Consider the following 20,123-nt stretch of genomic DNA (forward strand, 5'->3'; position numbering starts at 1 on the left):
TAACACATCAATATCTTTCATAGAGTTTTCAAGCTTCAGTTTTGCTCTCCCGAGATCATTGAGAAAACCATGAACCACTTCAGCAGAAACCATCTCGGCATTTTCTCGATCTTGATGAGAATATGCGTAAAATCATGATGCACCAGGAAGAACATTGTCAGCTTTAACAATGGTTTTTTTTTCTTTACTTCGACCTCGAAGTAAATAGAGTTATTAACAAAATCTTCCGGAAAATCCCAAGAACACGGAGGAGCAGCCATTCTAGATAAAAAAAAACCTGGAGTATGCGTACTCAAGCAAAAGGTTTTGGTATTTAAATGGTTTCTCAAGGAAATATAGTTTAGGGTTTCCAAAGAAGGTCTGTGACACGTTTTATGGGTACCCGTATGAACACAAACTTGACCCATAGTCGGATAATACCCAAGGGTGAACAATGAAAAACAGGAAAACTGTTTGTTCAGTAATGTTTTGCTACATAACTAATTTCACAAATTTTAGCTCAATAAATTTTATATCCTCACCAGAGAAAAAATTTAGAGCAAAAAGTAGCATTTTTGTCACAATAAAATTTCAAAAAGAAGTTGAAAACCAAACACTTGACAAGACAAAAACACAAATACTTATGCAAAAATGTTTGTAAAAGATAATACGGCTAGAAATGATAAGAAAATAGCCAGAGAATCAGAAAAAACTTTGCTATCAAATAAACATGATTATATCTCACTCAACAAGGAATTTTTGTGAGTGAGATTTCTGCCTTGTGATTAATTAACACAAGTATGAGCCTTGAGCTCATCAAATGAACGATGTTTTCGGTTAAACCTCTTTTTCCTGAACTTTGGAGGAAAACCATTATGATGCAAAAATTTATCATAAAATTTACTATCATCAAGATACGATGCATAGTATGTATTCTTACCTGAAGAATTTTGACTAAGGGGAATTGACAACCTGTTAATAATCTCTTTATAACCTTCAATTATCGTTTTTAGGTTGTCATCTACCTCTCCATTTTTGCTTCCTTCTTCTGGTACCTTTTTCACATCATGAACAACATTATCTCCCTTTTTGATAGAAGAAGACACATGAGTTCTTCTTGAACGAAATGGTTTAGGAAGACTGTTTCGTATTTGAACATTTGAGGAACACATCGAACTGACTTTCCTGGTAGGATACACAGGGTGAGTACTAAAACCAATTGGTCTAGAAATACAAATGTCAGTTACACTTTTGAGAACTAAATCTAAGGTGTGTTGAAGACAAACAATAGAATTGTTATTCAACCTCGATTTCCTCTTTTGTTCAACATGTCCTTTTGAATCACAAAAGAGACACACTTTCTGATCACCTGAGTGATTAGACAGAATGGTCTTAACACCATCATTGGGATATGTCTTCCTTCCATGTGATGTGGATATTCCTTGATTAGAGGAAGAAACAGGAACATCCTTTTCAACAGGAAGGGATATCGATTTTGCTTCTGGAACGGATTTTTTTTACAGTTAAAACAGAAGAAATTGGTAAAGTGGAGTCTTTGGAACATTCTTGAACATAAAGTTTACTCAGAAGAAGTTCAATTTCCAAAGCATCCTTTTTGAGTTTTTCTCAAGCAGAGTTCGTGAAGAACAGACTGAGGCGTTTTCCTCTCGAAGGACCTTTAAAAGAGAATCTCGCTCATTTACCATACCAATAAGGGTATTGAATTTGTGTTTTAACCTGTTGACATTATCATCCTGGATTCTAACAAGTTTTAGAATCACTGCACTCTCTTTGGCTGTTTGCCTTTCAACTTCAGAGTCAGACTCGTCAGTAAGGTAATTTGGGTAACACTTGTGAATAGAAGTTTGTTTCGTTAGAACACTAGGTTCGTCTATATTCGAGATTGAAAAATCCTTCTCTTTAATAGATTTCTTAGAAACAAAAAATTTGTTACTGGTGATGCCTTTACCAAAGATAACACTTCTATCCATATTCAGATCGCTACAAACACAGACTTATGAGGTCTTTAATATGTTTTCCTGCTCTGATACCAATTGAAAAAGCGGGGGTCTAACAACCATACCCAATATTTCGTTTGGAAATCTTAATAGAAAACCTCCTATATACTTTTAAGAGAATCAACTAGACATTCAGACTCAATCAAGAGAAAAGTATATCAAAGATTTTTATATCTTTATCTCTCAATTCAATCTACAATCAGCAAATAGGAATTTGCGAGCCCGATTGAATATAAGAGAAATAACTTGAATGGTACCAAGGACCAATGTTCAAGGATCAATCAATTTCAATCAACAATCAAAGGTTAGATTTACCAATTGATCGATTCAACCACAACCTGTGATATTTCTGTTATATAACAAAATATAATGCGGAAAAGAAAAAACATAGACACCAGAATTTTGTTAACGAGGAAAACCGCAAATGCAGAAAAACCTCAGGACTTAGTCCAGCTTTGAACACCACACTGTATTAAGCCGCTACAAACACTAGCAACCTACCAATGAACTTCGGAATGGAATTTAGTTGAGCCCTAATCAATCTCACATTGATCAAGGTACAGTTGCGCTCCTTATGTCTTTAAACCCCAGCAGGATTCTACGCACTTGATTCCCTTAGCTGATCTCACCCACAACCAAGAGTTGCTACGACCCAAAGTCGAAGACTTGACAAAAAAATCTGTCTCACACAGAAAACATATTGTGGAATCACAAACTATGAGACGAAAATGTTTGTGACTACTTTTAATCTTACCTATCAGAGATAAATCTCAAGCAAATCTTAGCAAAGAGAATACTCAATCACGATATAAGAATTAAGATCAGAACACGCAACTACAGAGAAAATAGTTGGGTCTGGATTCAAAATCCCAATGAAGTCTTTAAATCGTTAACGTACAGGGTTGCGTGAAAACCTAAGGTTAAAGGAGAATCGACTCTAGTCGCAACTAGTATCACACAGGAGGTGTGGGGGTTAGGTTTCCCAGTTGTTAGAGTTCTCCCTTATATAGTTTTCAAATCAGGGTTTGCAATCTAAGTTACCTTGGTAACAAAGCATTCAATATTCACTGTTAGATGAAAACCTGATTAGATTCAATCTAATATCTTTCAACTGTTAGATCGAACTTAGCTTATTATATACAAATGAAATGTACCCTCATTTAGGTTTGAGTAACAGTACCTAAACGTGTACACCATGTTGGCTCAACAGTAGTTAACCGAGGCTAGCTATATGAAAACTCTCATATCAACCTTATTCATATTAATCACAACTAGTTCAAATGACTCAAATGAAACTAGTTATAGAGTTTTTCAATTTCTATATTCTCATAGAAGTATAAAAGAACACAATTGAAGCAAAATCGGTTTAATTCACTCGAATCAATTCATGAACATTATAGCCACGGTTTGCATAGAATGCATTCCTTAATATATAAGTGCATTAGTTCATGAGCTAACCAATTTTAGAACTTTAACCACTCAAGTATGCATACGTGTATGCATACCTAAGTAGTCGGTCTGAGTTTTGGTTCTCCAGTATGCGAACGGGTACGCATACCTTAGTATACTTCCAAAACCCAGCAGAAATTCCTGGACCTATGCCTTACGCAAGTACGAATACCGTTATGCGTCCTTGGTACCAGAATTTTACAACTACAAGTACGCATACGGGTATGCATACTATAGTTCCGGTCATCGATCACATACATGCAAGAACGCATACTATGTTCATAATCCAATTGTTGATACATGAAAAATATTACCCCTTAGTCGGTCTAGTGTGCCCTTAAAAGGGAGGCAAGCCCAACATGAGACATGGGGACTTGGGGATAAAGCCCAAGTCCACTAAGAAAGTATCCATTATATGGAAAGGACAGGGGAGGAATTAATAAGAAAGAAGGAGGTTTTATTAGAGAAGGAATGAAATTAGCAGTAATTAAAGAAGTTTAGGACACATGGCATGATGTCATAAAAGAAAGGGGCTTTTGGAAAGTCTATATAAAGAAGGACAAGATACAATGGAAAGACAACTCTCTCTTTTACTATTCTTGGTATAGTGAGGTCACATGGTGTAGCTAGGACGGGTAGAACCGAAACAAAAACCACCCCTCAACATTTGGCGACCACACCCGGAGGCTCGTGCCTAGATCACCATGACACACTCAGGAGGCGCTAGTCTGAGCGCGAACGAGAACCAACCTAATATCCCGCCAGTCAACCCGGAAGGCGAGAGAGTAGGGATAACATCATACCCAATCACACAGGCGAGAAAACCAGATGCCCCGCGTGAGAAGGACAAGCAACAGGAAGTAAAGAACACGTCGCCTTCACAACCTTCTCTAAAAGAGATGCGGAAGGATCTAGAGAACCACGTCCGTATGGAACAAGAACTGAGAAAACTCCTGAAAGCAGCCAGCGCCGAGAAGAATACCAGAGGAACAACAGAGGACAAGAGGCGATGGACAAGTATTTAGAAATGAACTACAGGGTTTTGAAACAAGATAACTACGATTTCATGGCTATTCTGTATTCCTCCTAAATCACAGAACACCAATACTTGGAGGATTATACTTCACCAAAATTCAAGATCTACAATGGCCAAGGAAATGCGCGAGAACACCTCAGTCGATTCCTATATACTATGAATGATTACGCATCTAATGGGAAACTCTTCCTGAGGGAATTCCTAAAGTCGCTAAATGATACATCATTTACTTGGTATGACAACTTAAAGTCGGGAAGCATCAGCTCGTGGCGACCATGTCCACTCTCTTCCTAAGAAAGTTCTACTCAGCAAAAAGGAAGGTTACGACTATAGACCTGAGAAAATGCAATCAGCGCCCAGGTGAGGAGATAGGAAAACATATTTCCAGTTTTCTTCTCCTCACTCTGGACTGCCATGAAGACTTTAAGGAAGAAGCGCTAGTGGATATCTATGTACGAGGAATGACCCCGTCGTTCAAGAAAAGCTTGGTCAACTTATGATGTCCAACGTTCGTCGAGATGGAAGAGGCGGAAGCAATAATCGCCGACTGTGTCGAGGAGCATAACTCAGATTACATTTGGCGGAATACAGTTAATACAGTATCTACCGCGCCTAGGAAAATCCGTGCGAACAATAACAGGGAAGGATGGAGCACACAAGCGTTCCCTCCGCCCTTGCCTTGCAGTAAAGAGCAGATTGTGGGTCTGCTAGAACAATGGGTGGCGAACAAAGAGACCCAGTTTCCCCCAAAAAAACGGACCTGGGTGCCATCGACCAAAATAATGCAAGATACTGTCATTTCCACCTAAGGATACAACACCCCATTATTGATTGCTACAACCTCCGAAGAATGTTCCAGAAGAAGTTGGAGATAAGCGAGATTGAGATATGCAGTCCCGAGAATGGTAAGGTGGTCCAACATCAAGTCATGATGCTCACCCATGACCCAAGTGGGGACGTTTGGAGACCTTGGGATGGCAATGAGGAAGAGATTTGCGAGGTCGAGATGGAAAACCCGGCATTCACAAACACTGTTGGAGTAGCTATCAATTTTGAAAAAACAGAATTGGCCAAGCAATTCTTCGATTCCCTCGGCTTCAGCGAAAATCAGATCAAAGAGGCGTCGAAGGCTATAGCAGCTATCGCGGCGGCAAGACCTTACGACTCCCTCCCTAAGGAAGCAATCGTGTTTACCGATGAAGACATCTGCTACCCAGGGTAACATCTTAGGCCCTTGTACTTGGACGCATACATCAACAAGCAACCGTTGAAGAGAGCCTTCATAGATGGGGGAGCATCCCTAAATCTGATCTCGATGCACACGCTAGACGTCTTGGGGGTACAACGGTTCGCGATCAGGATGTGAACTACTACAATAAGGGGATTTGGCGGTCATACCCAGACGGCTATCGGGATCATCGACTTAACCATGAAGATCGGACCGATCCGAGCCCTCACGCCATTCTACGTACTGGAAGACGATACCGCATTCCATGTGTTGCTAGGAAGAGGATGGTTTCTCAACCACAAGGTAGTTGCGTCAACATACCACCAGTGTGTTAAGAACAATATGGGAGGAAAGCAGTACCGGATACCATCCGCAAGCAACCCTTTCGATCCTGAGGAAGCGTACATGGCGGACGCCATCTTCTACAATGAGCCAAAGGAGGTGGATGAAGTACCTGAAGTGCGACTCACTCCACTCCCAAAATGGGAAGAATAATAAAAACCAGAGACGACCAAGTCGTTGTTTAGCCCATCATGAATGGTGTTCCCCGCTGACAGAAAAAGGAAGCAGGAGGAGCAACCCAGGTTTCAGCGTTTCTCTAAACCTGATGGGGGGAACTTATATCGCTTGTAGCAATTAACCGAGGGAGTATCTAAAGATGCACAAGATTGCGCCGATGTGCAGACTCCCTCTGAAAACGATGAGCAAGGTTTATCTGAGTTGCCGTATAACACGATCGATGATGAGGAACTGCGAGATCGGCTCACAGACGAGACCCCTAGAACCACGGGAGAGCGAGTACCTGGAGATCTCACTGCAGATGGTATAGAGGAAATCAATATAGAAACACAAGAGGACAAACACCCTATCATGATAAGCAAAGGCCTAGACGAAGAAGAGAGGGAAGCGTTAATCACACTAGTCAGAGACTATAAAGATGTCTTCGCCTCTGATTACGACGAAATGTCAGGACTAGATAGCGAGCTTGTGTCCCAAACCTCGAAGTGTCACCCAAGTTCAAACTTGTTAAGCAAAGAAGCAGGGAGTTCCCTAGAGCCACGACTCTTGCGATATAAGAATAGGTAGAACGGTTGCTCAAGACCAAGTTCATCAAACCTATCCAACATCCGACTTGGCTAGCTAACATTGTACCCATGGTGAAGAAAAATGGAAATATCAGATGATGCGTGGATTATAGGGACCTAAACCGAGCATTCCCAAAAGACGACTTTCCCCTACCTAATATCGACATGACGCTGGACGCGACAGAAGTTAAGCAACGCTACTCCTTCATGGATGGATTCAGTGGGTACAACCAGATAAGAATGGCTCAAGCTGATGCAAAGAAGACATCTTTTCAAACTCCATACGAGAATTTTTACTACATGGTAATGCCCTTCGCTTGATCTTCCCACAAGCTGGCCACATACCAGCGCGCCACGACATCCATATTTCACGATCTACTGCACCAAACAATGGAGGTTTATGTCGAAGACATTGTGGTCAAAACTCAAGCGGCCGAAGATCACATATATCATCTAAAGACAGCCTTTGAAAGATGCAGGAAGTTTAAGCTTAGAATGAATCCCCTCAAATGCGCCTTCGGGGTGACGTCAGGAAAAATCTCGGCTTCTTGGTGACCAATAAAGGAATTCAGGTAGATCCGAGCAAGGTTGAGGCGATCACAAACATGGCGCCCCCAACAAATGCGAAGGAATTGCAAGCCTTCATAGGAAGGATATTATATATACAACGCTTTGTACCTGGCCTAGCGCAATTAATGACCGCGTTCCTTCCTTTGCTAAAGAAGGCTGTAGCTTTTGTGTGGGGAGAGGAGCAGTGTGCTGCATTCGAAAGATTAAAGCAGTGACTGGTCAGCCCAAAGAACTTCAGACCTCCGGTAAGAGGAATTCCCCTCTATCTCTATACGACGTTTACTAGCTCAGCGATAGGAGCAGTCCTCGCGCAAGACATGGGATAGAACGAGTTATCACCTATTTATAATGTCAGCCGAGTCTTGCGAGAGGCAAAATTAAGGTATCCACGCGTATAACAAGCATGTTTATCCTTCATCTGCGCAACACAGAAAATGCGCCCCTATCTCTTGACACACAATACCATCGTGGTAGCCGCGGTGAACCCTATAGCCTACGTGGCTTCCAATCCTGTACTAACAGGAAGAACTGATCGATGGTTGTCGCAGTTGTCAGAATTAGATCTCAAATACCAGCGACCGAATGCAGTAAGAGGACAAGCAATCACCGACCTAATAGCCATTTTCCCAGGAGAAGAAGATGATGAAGTGCACGAGTACATACCTGGCGAAGTAACAGCCGTGGATTTTGACAAGCCTTGGGCTATGTTCTTTGACGGATCATCATACGACACAGTTGGAGGAGCAGGGGTAGTGTTCGAAGCCCCACGAGGCGATCTGCTCTCATACTCGTTCAAGTTAGACTCCCCGTGCAGTAACAATGTTTCCGAATACGAAGCGCTAATTTTAGGACTCAGGATGGCGAAGGAACTCAATTTAGGAGGCGTAGAAGTTAAGGGCGACTCAAAACTGGTGAAAAACCAAGTAAACGGCGACTTCCATGTCAAAGAACCGCACTTGGAAACCTATCAAGCAGAAGCCCAGAGACTAATGAACCAGACAGGGTCAACATTAGACCATACAGTTAGAGGAGGGAATCGACACGCATAAGCTCTAGAAACCCTGGAAATCAAGGTGAAGTTAAACGGCGAAGGAGAAGGCACGGTCACGATACAAAGAAAGGAGATACTCAGCACATGCAAAAAGGGCCTAGCCTTCGAAGAAGCAGACGACTGGAGGCGAGTATATACCGAAGACTCGACTCGGATGGATGAGGATCGAGTGATTCCGACCTAAGAATTGAAACAATTTGTTATGATCCAGGGGGAATTATACTATAGAGCTACTAGAGGGTCTCTCACGAGATGTGTAAATAAAAGGGAAGCAGAAAAAACACTCCAGGAACTGCACGAGGAGACATGCGGGGAGACCGGCACCGTCCATCTCTACAGGAAACTTCAGAGGTTAGGAGTATATTGTCCAAGTATGTCAGCACAAGCAGCATCCCTCCAAGATAGTTGTGTTGACTGTCAAGCTCCACCACAACCCGCAGAAGTCTGTACCATCGAGCGGGTGGATTGGAGACAAACTTACACAGATTTCATCCAACATGGAAATCTACCCAACGAAAGGAAAGGGGTTCTAAAAATCCAAAAAAAAGGGGGCGTTTTTTCATGCAAGAGGGTGTCCTTTATCGACGAATCTACAACAATGTTGTATTACGATGCTTGTCTGACCAAAAAGAAAGAAAAGTAATGACTCGTTCACACGGTGCGGAGCATCAAGGGATGCGAAAGATATTCGTAAAACTTTATGAGGGAGGATTCTATTGGCCAACCATGGAAAGTGACACCGCAGAACATGTCCGAAAATGCCTAAGATGTCAGATGCACGGAACCCTGATTCGGCCATTCCACAGCTGGGGGCTTGACCTTATAGGACCAATCAATCCAACGTCCTCAAAGCTCCACAAGTGCATCATCATAGCTACCGAGTATGCATCAAAGTGGTTCGAAGCAATACCTCTCAAAGACTACACTGGAGCAACCGTAGCCGCATTCATCAAAGAGAATATCATTTATAGATTCGACGCGCCTATGATAATTAGAGCAGATAATGCTAGGTCATTAGTAAACAAAGACGTGATCGATCTTCTCAGACAATACAACATAAGACTGCATACATCGACTCCCTAATACCCTCAGGGGAATGAGCAGGCTGAAGCAATGAACAAAACACTCATCTGAATCCTCAGCAGAACCGTGCATGATCATCACATAAAATAGCAAGAGCAGTTACCATTGACATTATGGGTGTATAAAATCTCGAAGCGCAGTTCTACATGAGCGTCACCATACTCCTTAGTCTATGGAGAAGATGTGATACTACCAACAAACATAGCAGTCCCATATGCGAGAGTGGCAATGGCCAGCCAAACAATGCCGGATGAAATATGTCGTTTCGCCCACCTAGATATAATAAAAGAAAGAAGACCACGAGCAGAACGATTTTTAGAAGCCTACAGGAAACGCGCTGCCAATTACTACAACCAAAGCGTAAAGGAGAGAACCTTTAAAGTGGACGACTTGGTCATAAAAATTGCTCCTCATGTGCAGAGGAATGCAAGATCCGGTAAGTTTGCAGCAAATTGGGATGGCTTATTCAAGATAAGGAAGTAGCAGACAGCGGATACTACAAACATAGGCGAATGAATGGGACCAAGGCCAAATCGCCCATCAACGGCAAATGGCTGAAAAAGTTCCACGCCTAAGTCACTCAATGTATAAACCTCTGCCCTAAGTAATAAAAGTAAGTTATCAAAAATGATGTGCATCTACAAAAGGTCTCGGGAAAGCCAAAGGCGACTGATCGACTGACAAATTTACAAAAGTTTTCAGGAAATCCAAAGGCGCCTGATCGACTGACAAATCTACAAAAGGTCTCATGAAAACCAAAGGCGCCTGATCGACTGACAAATCTACAAAAGGTCTCAGGAAAGCCAAAGGCGCCTGATCGACTGACAAATATACAAAAGGTCTTAGGAAAGTCAAAGGCTCCTGATCGACTGAGAAATCTACAAAAGGTCTCAGGAAAGCCAAAGGCACCTGATCGACTGACAAATCTACAAAAGGTCTCAGAAAAGCCAAAGGTGTCTGATTGACTGACAAAATCGACAAAAGGTCTCAGGAAAGCCAAAGGCACCTGATTGAATGACAAATCTACAAAAGGTCACAAGAAAGGCAAAAGGCACTTACATAGTGAACAAATCCAAGAAAAGATGTCGCGAGAGGCGAGTTTCACTAACGCCCACCCCACTCAACACCCTTTCAATAAAAGAAAGGGGGGAGTAGGCGCGTTTTACTAACGCCTACCCCACTGAGCACCCTTTAAATAAAAGAAAGGGGGAGTAGGCGCGTTTCACTAACGCCAACCCCACCCAATGCCCTTTAAATAAAAGAAAGGGGGAGTAGGCGCGTTTCACTAACACCCACACCACCCAACACCCTTTCAATAAAGCAAAAGGGAGAGTAGGCGCGTTTAACTAACGCCCACCACATCCAACACCCTTTCAATAAAAGAAAGGGGGAGTAGGCGCGTTTCACTAACACCCACCCCATTCAACATCCTTTCAATAAAAGAGAGGGGGGAGTAGGCGTGTTTCACTAACGCTCACCCCACCCAACACCCTTTGAATAAAAGAAAGGCGGGAGTAGGCGCGCTTCATTAACGCCCACCCCACCCAATACCCTTTCAATAAAGAGAGGGGAGAGTAGGCGCGTTTCGTCACCGCCCACACCACCCTAAACCCTTTCAATAAAAAGAGAGGGGGTGAGTGGGCGCGTTCTATCACCTCCTACCCCACCCAACACCCTTTCAATAAAAATATAGGAGGGAGTAGGCACGTTCTATCACCGCCCACCCCACCCAAAACCCTTTCAATAAAAAGAGAGAGGGAAGTAGGCATGTTTTATCACCGCACACCCCATCCAACATCCTTCGATAAAAATATAGGGGAGTAGGAGCGTTCTATCAATGCCCACCACCCAAAAAAAAAAGAGAGAGGGGGAGGGAGCATGCGCGTTCAAAAAAAAAAAGAGAAGGAAAGTATGGGGAAGAGAACAATACTCTAATTTAAGGAAAAACTTTATTCACACCGATTCAGAACAAATGCATAAAAAGAGCAACAGAGAAACCAGACATCAATACAAAGACAACCTCCACAGAGGGACTCGCAACCTAATCAGCCATTAATGCCCGACAACAAGAAATATCCGTATCCAAAGCCTCCACCATCAAACGCCCATCATCACATTGGGTAGTAGACAAACGAAGATCCTGATCAGCTTCATGAACTAAATGATAGATGTCTTGAATAACCTCACCCTCAGCTCTAGCTTCACTATCAAGCGAGAGAATATCCTCATGTTAATCGTACTCTTTACGCGTTTTATCTCGATGAATTATCCTAAGCGTCCATAACAAACCCACTTCTTCCTTAAGAACCAACAAATGCGCCAACACATCCTCAAGGTAAGGGTGAGGTACGATCATAGACGCATCCGCCAAGGACAGAACATGCCCAAGAAGCGAGAAGCTGTCTGATTGGAAATCCAAAGATGTCAATCAGAAACGACGCGATCTATGGTATCCATCATCATCAAAGAATCTGCGAACAACTGATTGGACGCATCACAAGCAGTAACAGCCTCGTCCAACGTGCTTTGGATCTCTAATGGCACCCGATCTGATGATTCAGCTCGCTGAGAAGTTTGGTATGCCTCGTGTCGTGACCTAAAGCTTGCACGCTTGGCATCTCTATCCATTTTCCTCTGCTTTCGAAATTCCTCAATTTCAGCCTTCACGAGCAGAAATCGCTTTAATTCACAGCGTTTAAACATCGCCGAGACCAACAAAGGAACGGGCGCCAAAGTGAAAAAGTGAAGGTCTAACAACACCACCCAATAATCCGATTAGCAATCTGTATGGACAAACTCTGAAATACTTTACTAGAGAATCAACTAGACAGTCAGACTCAATCTAGATTAAAGTATCTCAAGGAGTCAATATCTCTCACTTGTTTTGATTTACTCAAGCTAAAAACAATAGAGAGTCATTATCAAATACAAGGAATAACTTGGACGGTACCAAAGACCAATATCCAAGGATCAATCAATATCAATCAACAACCAAAGGTTGGATTTCCAATTTATGATGTTAACGCACAACCTGTATTATTTCAATTATATAAAAAATATAATGCGGAAAAGAAATAACACAGACACCAGAAGTTTTGTTAACTAGGAAACCGCAAATGCAGAAAAACCCCGGGACCTAGTCCAGATTGAATACACACTGTATTAAGCCGCTACAGACACTAGCCTCCTACAAGCTAACTTCGGAATGGACTATAGTTGAACCCCAATCAGTCTCCCACCGATTAAAGGTACAGTTGTACTCCCACGCCTCTGATCCCAGCAGGATACTGTGCACTTGATTCCCTTAGCTGATCTCACCCACAACTAAGAGTTGCTGCAACCCAAAATCGCAGACTTGATAATAAACAAATCTATCTCACACAGAAAAGTCTATCAAAGGATAAATTTGTCTCCCACAGAAAAACCCTAGGTTTTGTTCCGTCTTAAGATATAAAATCAAGGTGAACAGGAACCAATTGATAATTCGGTCTTATATTCCCGGAGAATAGCCTAGATTAATCAATCACCCTCAACAATCCTTCTTGACTACACAAGCGGTTTGTCGAGGAATCACAAACAGTGAGACGAAGATGTTTGTGACTTATATATCTTGCCTATCAGAGAACTCTCACGATCTCAAGCCAATCAATAGATTGTACTCGTACGATAGAAGATGGAAGATCAGATCACACAACTACGATAAAAGTAATATCAGTTTGGCTTCACAATCCCAATGAAGTCTTTAAGTCGTTAACCTGGTTTTAGAGAAGAAAACCAAAGGTTAAAGGAGAATCGACTCTAGCGAGCGCACTAGTATCACACAGACCTGTGGGGATTAGTTTTGCACAATGCTAGATGTCTCCTTTATATAGCTTTCAAATCAGGGTTTTGCCTTAGTTACAAAGCAATCCATATTCACCGTTAGATGAAAACCTGATTTAGATTCAAGCTAATATTTCTCATCCGTTAGATCGAAAACTTAGCTTGTCAAACACACTTGGGTATACGTTTACTGGGTTTGTGAAAACCATGCCCAAACGTGTACGTGTATGTTGGTTCAACATAGTAACCCAAAAGGTTAACCATATGAGAAATTCATATTAACCTAGTTCTTCTTCACCATAACTAGTTTAATTGACTTAAATGAACTAGTTAGAGAGTTGTTCAATTGCTATGAGATCTTATGTAACTACACAAGACACAATTGAAACAAAGATGATTCGATTCGATTTAATCGCCTCATGAAATTTATAGCCACGGTTTGCATAAAGCATTCCTTAGTAATTTAAGTTTCATGTTCAGAGCACATCTTTAGATCATAACCACTTAAGCTCACAAACAATTTCGCGGACTTAAGGCAACCGGAAGAGTTTTCCAAACTCAGCAGAACATCTCGGCAAAGAGACTTCTGTCAGTTCGCAGACTAGGTTCGCGGACTGAGTTCGCGGACTAAACACGCAAAGGAGTTTTTGGAAAATCCCAGCAGAAATTCTCGGCAAGAGAACTTATGTCATTTCGCGGACTTGGCAAAGCCAATTCCTCCGGTTTCTCCCAATCAACAAAGTTCGAAAACTTCGGATTAAGGAATACATGTTTATGTAATCTAAACTCTCATTCGAATCATTGAGACATTCTCAGAGGACGTTATATAGCCGTTATTCACAGACCGTTTCACGTCAAAGTAATTGAAACTTTTCATGACTTTCGTCAATAGGTGAAGATAAACTTGATCAAAGCGAAAAACTTTACCAACACACGATTTCGAGAAAAAGATAAGTAGTGAATACTCAGCTCGAAATGTCAAATGTGTATGATCCAGTATATATAGCATACGACTTTTTGTCTCCTAAGAAGTAGGAGATAAAATAGATAGACTTTTGAGTGATATCTAAGTTCAAGTCTCCACATACCTTTTTGTTGATGAAGTTCCACGATTCCTTGAGTAGATCTTCGTCGTTGTATGATGAATCGCCATGAAGTCCTTGAGCTCAACTACACTTTTCTATCCTAGTCCGAGACTTAGATATAATAGACTAGAAATCAAGACTCATAGTTTTGATCACTAACATTGACAAACATGTTTGATATAGCAACACATGCGAGGTCAACCGAGCTATTCTCTAACAATCTCCCGCTTTGTCAATTTTATTGACAAAACTATTAATACATATGGAATACAAAAAAGATAAACTTTAGTGGCTCCTATTCCATAGTCTAATCTTCAACGTTCCTTGAAATCTTCGTCTTTCCAAGTACTCCAATGATCCCAAAGGTTGTAAGTTTAGCACCACCGTTGTTGAAGATCCGTAGCTATAACAATGATAGAAATCGAGATTCTCGATCATTATTATACAATGTCATAGTATCATTATGTAACATCAAGTCCAATTGCATCACGACTTTAACAATAATACTACGGTGATCTGTATCACTCCCCCTTAGTCAATACTCCATCTCGATCATGGAAACCACCACCCCTTACACAATGATCCGAAAAACCATATGTATTTGTAGTATGAATTACATTATTTCTACCCCTTTTTGTCAATAAAATTGGCAAAGGTAAAAGAACGGGATCATAATGAAATTTCCACTAGAGACATTTCATAGACTAAAAGAAAAAACATACATACCAACTTAATTTAGATGCAATCATAAAGCCGAAGCTAAATGCATTCATCAAGGAGTTTTAAGATACGAGATAACCCCTATAAAATTCCACAGCCGCACATCCCGCAAGATATTACCATTAAGCACAAGTTCAAAAGAACTCTCCCCCATTTGATGTCATTCCCGAAAGAACAATAAGTGCGACCTTAATTTCGAAAGAAAAGAAGGATTTTTTAATTGGACACCAAAAACCATGGAAATGCTTTTCTATATCCAAAACTCAACCAAATTAATCACAAGTAAACCCATGATTAATTTAATCGGAATACGCAACTAAATCAAACCACAAAAGTGATCAATCTAATTGATTGTGCTCAACATAAGTAAACTTACGGAGCTACGACTAAGATAAACACACGGAGATGACTACCTTAATCGTTCAAATACTCAACATAAGGAAAACCTTACGGAATATACGACTACATCAACCAATAGAACATGATTAGTATAGCCGTTCATATACTCAACACAAGAACTTGTAGAATATATGAAAAACTCAACTAGATTAATTACAAGAGAACCTATAATTAATCTAATTGGAATACACAACCAAACTAATCACCTAAGCAATCAATTTAATTGTCAAAAGATTTTGCTCGACAAAAGAAGACTTTCAGAGCAAATAACTAAATATCCAATCAAGATGATTAATTTAGTTCAAGAATGCTCACCATATAGCATCTCGTGGAAAAACCAACAAGGCCAATATTAATCGACATAGTTGTAAGGTGCTCAACATAAGATACACAATGGAGCCTTCACGGTAAAACATAATAAAATGGATCAATGAAGATCAATATCGTGGATAACATACAAGGATCTATTATATTTTCCATCACTATTTGCATAACGACATAATAGACTTTATCCTTGTCAAACAAAAGATTTCATCCTATTTTCCATCAAATAAATGACTGCATAGGCATAACTTTTATAATTGTCAAAAGTCCATTCGTCCTTTCATCAATACGAATATTAAGTTATGAACGACTTTACTTTTGACACAATATGGGACCTTCAAGTTCACAGACGCAAACAATACATATCCCATAAAAATATTGCAATACTTCAAAACAGATTAACACTGCAATAATATCATCCTCCAAATATTTTTAGAAATTAAAAACAAATAACCTAAAAAATAACATAAGAAGATGAAAACAAAAATAGCTATGTGTAGTCACAATCTTCGCTATTCAAGATGCTACTTATTCTTCCAACTAATTCAAAAGAAGACGTACTAGGTATCTGAAAATATCCTCAATTTTCCTTGATAATTTCATACCTCTGAAATGGTCCATCAAAGTATGAGTCACTGATATCCTTGATCCAATTGACTGTCCATCAATAAGCTGGTTTATCTGCAATTGAAGGTTATCCAGTTCGTTCTTAACTTCATTCTGAACACGAATCAGATCCTTGACAGATTCTCCAGTCCAAGAGTTATACTATTTTCTTTCAAGCATCTTCTTTAGTATAAACTCTTGACCAGAATCACATCCTTTGAGATCATCCTCAACCATAAGGTTAACTTCTTCTTTTGGAACAGTTTCCATAGAGCTCCTTTCTGAAGAAAAATGAAACACGTATAAGAGTTATATATGTTTGTGAATGCCATGGCTAAAAACCCTAGAGTTCCTTAAGGAGATGCGGACGTTCGTGGGACGACCAAAAGACAAATGCCCCTAAGAGGAAATATTGCACACTGTGCAGCTTTCAAATATTCTCCATCCCAAAAGGTGATAGTGACAAAAGTAAAGGAAACTAGAGAAGAGCATTACATCAAAAGATATACAAGCTAGAGAAAAATAGCACAATACTTGAGCATCTCTCAGATACTTATCCTTGTATCTCTCAAGTTAGACACAAGAATAGATCATTCTGCTGTTAGGTAGCAGAGGGAGACATAGTCTCACCATAGGTTCTGAGAGAGTAGCTGTAATTTCCTCCAGTATATCTTATCTCAGCATTACTTGTCATTTCACTGCAGTTTCCAGGAAAAAGGGTGCGTCTCGCAGTCCTTCTAGGAATCACTGGTCAGAAATCTTTCTGATAACAAAGTCTACGACCTCTAGAAATAGGTTCTAGGGGATTTTCCGAAATTGATCTCCACACACTAGACTTATATTTATCATATTTGTTCTTATAAGCACAAGACATGCTTTTATTGGTAGCCCGAGAGTTTACAAATGTCCTGTAATGATTTCTAGGAGAGAGATCATTTTTATAAGATGCCTGGTTTCCTGTCAAAGGGACCTTCACTGTAGCAGTCGTCCGACTATTTACTCCATTGACAGTAAAAAGGAGCAATTTGTGAAGTTGAGAAACACGTTTCTTTCTGGCAAAACAATGGGTAGCATAGTGATTTCCTTTTCCACAGAAGGTACAGATTCGTAGAGGAGAAGCAATAACTGGTACTTGTTTAAACTTCATATCCATCGAAGAAGATTGTATGTTATGAAAACTTTTCTTGACACAATCTTCATATGAAGAAAAATTCATTCTGTACAGTAACTCATGAGAATTAGTTTGTGCAGAAGAATTTTTCTGTAAAACAGAGTTTTCCTTTTCCAAGGAATTGCACTATTCATGGGCTATGACAAGTGATGCTTAAAGTTTCTTTTTGCTCAACACGAAGTATGTCAAGATCAGATGAATGCGTCTTGATCAAACATTTTTCTCTAATTGAGCCTTCTTTAACCAGCTTTTCAAGATCACAAATCTTTTCACGCTGTATATTGTTTTCTTGAAGAAGTTTCTCAATTTCCTTAGAGAATGACCCTATAATGTTATAGAGTACCTGCTCACGATCAATAGACTTTTGAAATTCATCAATGAGTTGTACATGATCCTTGAGATCAACAAACTCTGTAGAATTTTTTGAAATTCTGGTGAGCTCCTTTTCAGCCTTTGCCATTATGTCCAATGTCTCATTGGAGGAAGAATGACCAACACAGGATGGAACAATCTTCTTACCTCGGGATTCGGAAGAATCATTTAAGGAGTGATACTTTGAGATATTTCCGAGACACTTGACAAAGTTGACAGCTTTAGGAGGCATTTTGGTATGCGTATAAGATTCTGTCCACAGACTCAGATTTCCACAAACACAGATTTATAAGGTCTTAAACATGTTTTCCTGCTCTGATACCAATTGAAAAAGTGGGGGTCTAACAACACCACCCAATAATTCGATTATCAATCTGTATGGACAAACTCCGAAATACTTTGCTAGAGAATCAACTAGACAGTCAGAATCAATCTAGATTAAAGTATCTCAAGGAGTCAATATCTCTCACTTGTTTTGATTTACTCAAGCTAAAAACAATAACAAGTCTTTATCAACTACAAAGAATAACTTGGACGGTACCAAAGACCAATATCCAAGGATCAAGCAATATCAATCAACAACCAAAGGTTGGATTTCCAATTGATGATGTTAACGCATAACCTGTATTATTTCAATTATATAAAAAATATAATGCGGAAAAGAAATAACACACACACCAGAAGTTTTGTTAAGGAGGAAACCTCATATGCAGAAAACCCCGGGACCTAGTCCAGATTGAATACACACTGTATTAAGCCGCTACAGGCACTAGCCTACTACAAGCTAACTTCGGACTGGACTATAGTTGAACCCCAATCAGTCTCCCACCGATTCAAGGTACAGTTATACTCCTACGTCTCTGATCTCAGCAGGATACTGCGCACTTGATTCCCTTAGATGATCTCACCCACAACTAAGAGTTGCTGCAACCCAAAATCGCATACTTGATAATAAACAAATTTGTCTTACACAGAAAAGTCTATCAAAGGATAAATCTGTGTCCCACAGAAAAACCCTAGGTTTTATTCCGTCTTAAGATATAAAATCAAAGTGAATAGGAACCAATTGCTAATCTGGTCTTATATTCCCGAAGAACAACCTAGATTAATCAATCACCTCTCAACAATCCTTCTTGACTACACAAGTGGTTTGTCGAGAAATCACAAACAGTGAGACGAAGATGTTTATGACTTCTTTATCTTGCCTATCGGAGAACTTTCACGATCTCAAGACAATCAATAGATTGTATTCGTACGATAGAAGATGCAAGATCAGATCACACAACTACGATAAAAGTAGTATCGGTCTGGCTTCACAATCCTAATGAAGTCTTTAAGTCGTTAACCTGGTTTTAGAGAAGAAAACCAAAGGTTAAAGGAGAATCGACTCTAGCGAGCGCACTAGTATCACACAGACGTGTGGGGATTAGTTTTGCACAATGCTAGATGTCTCCTTTATATAGCTTTCAAAACAGGGTTTTTCCTTAGTTACAAAGCAATCCATATTCACCGTTAGATAAAAACCTGATTTAGATTCAAGCTAATATTTCTCATCCGTTAGATCGAAAACTTAGCTTGTCACACACACTTGGGTAGACGTTTACTGGGTTTGTGAAAACCATGCCCAAACGTGTACGTGTATGTTGGTTCAATATAGTAACCCAAAAGGTTAACCATATGAGAAATTCATATTAACCTAGTTCTTCTTCACCATAACTAGTTCAATTGACTCAAATGAACTAGTTAGAGAGTTGTTCAATTGCTATGAGATCTTATGTAACTACACAAGACGCAATTGAAACAAAGATGATTCTATTCGATTTAATCGACTCATGAACTTTATATCCACGATTTTCATAAAGCATTCCTTAGTAATTTAAGTTTCATGTTCAGAGCACATCTTTAGATCATAACCACTTAAGCTCACAAACAAGTTCGCGGACTTCAGAAACCGGCAGACTTTTCCAAACTCAGCAGAAAATCTCGGCAAAGAGACTTCCGCCAGTTTGCGGACTAGGTTCGCGGACTGAATTCGCGGACTAAACACGCAAACGAGTTTTTGGAAAATCCCAGCAGAAATTCTCGGCAAGAGAACATCCATCAGTTCGCGGACTGAGTTCGCGGA

Source organism: Papaver somniferum, chromosome 1 (assembly GCF_003573695.1).
Source record: "Papaver somniferum cultivar HN1 chromosome 1, ASM357369v1, whole genome shotgun sequence".
Classification (NCBI taxonomy): domain Eukaryota; kingdom Viridiplantae; phylum Streptophyta; class Magnoliopsida; order Ranunculales; family Papaveraceae; genus Papaver; species Papaver somniferum.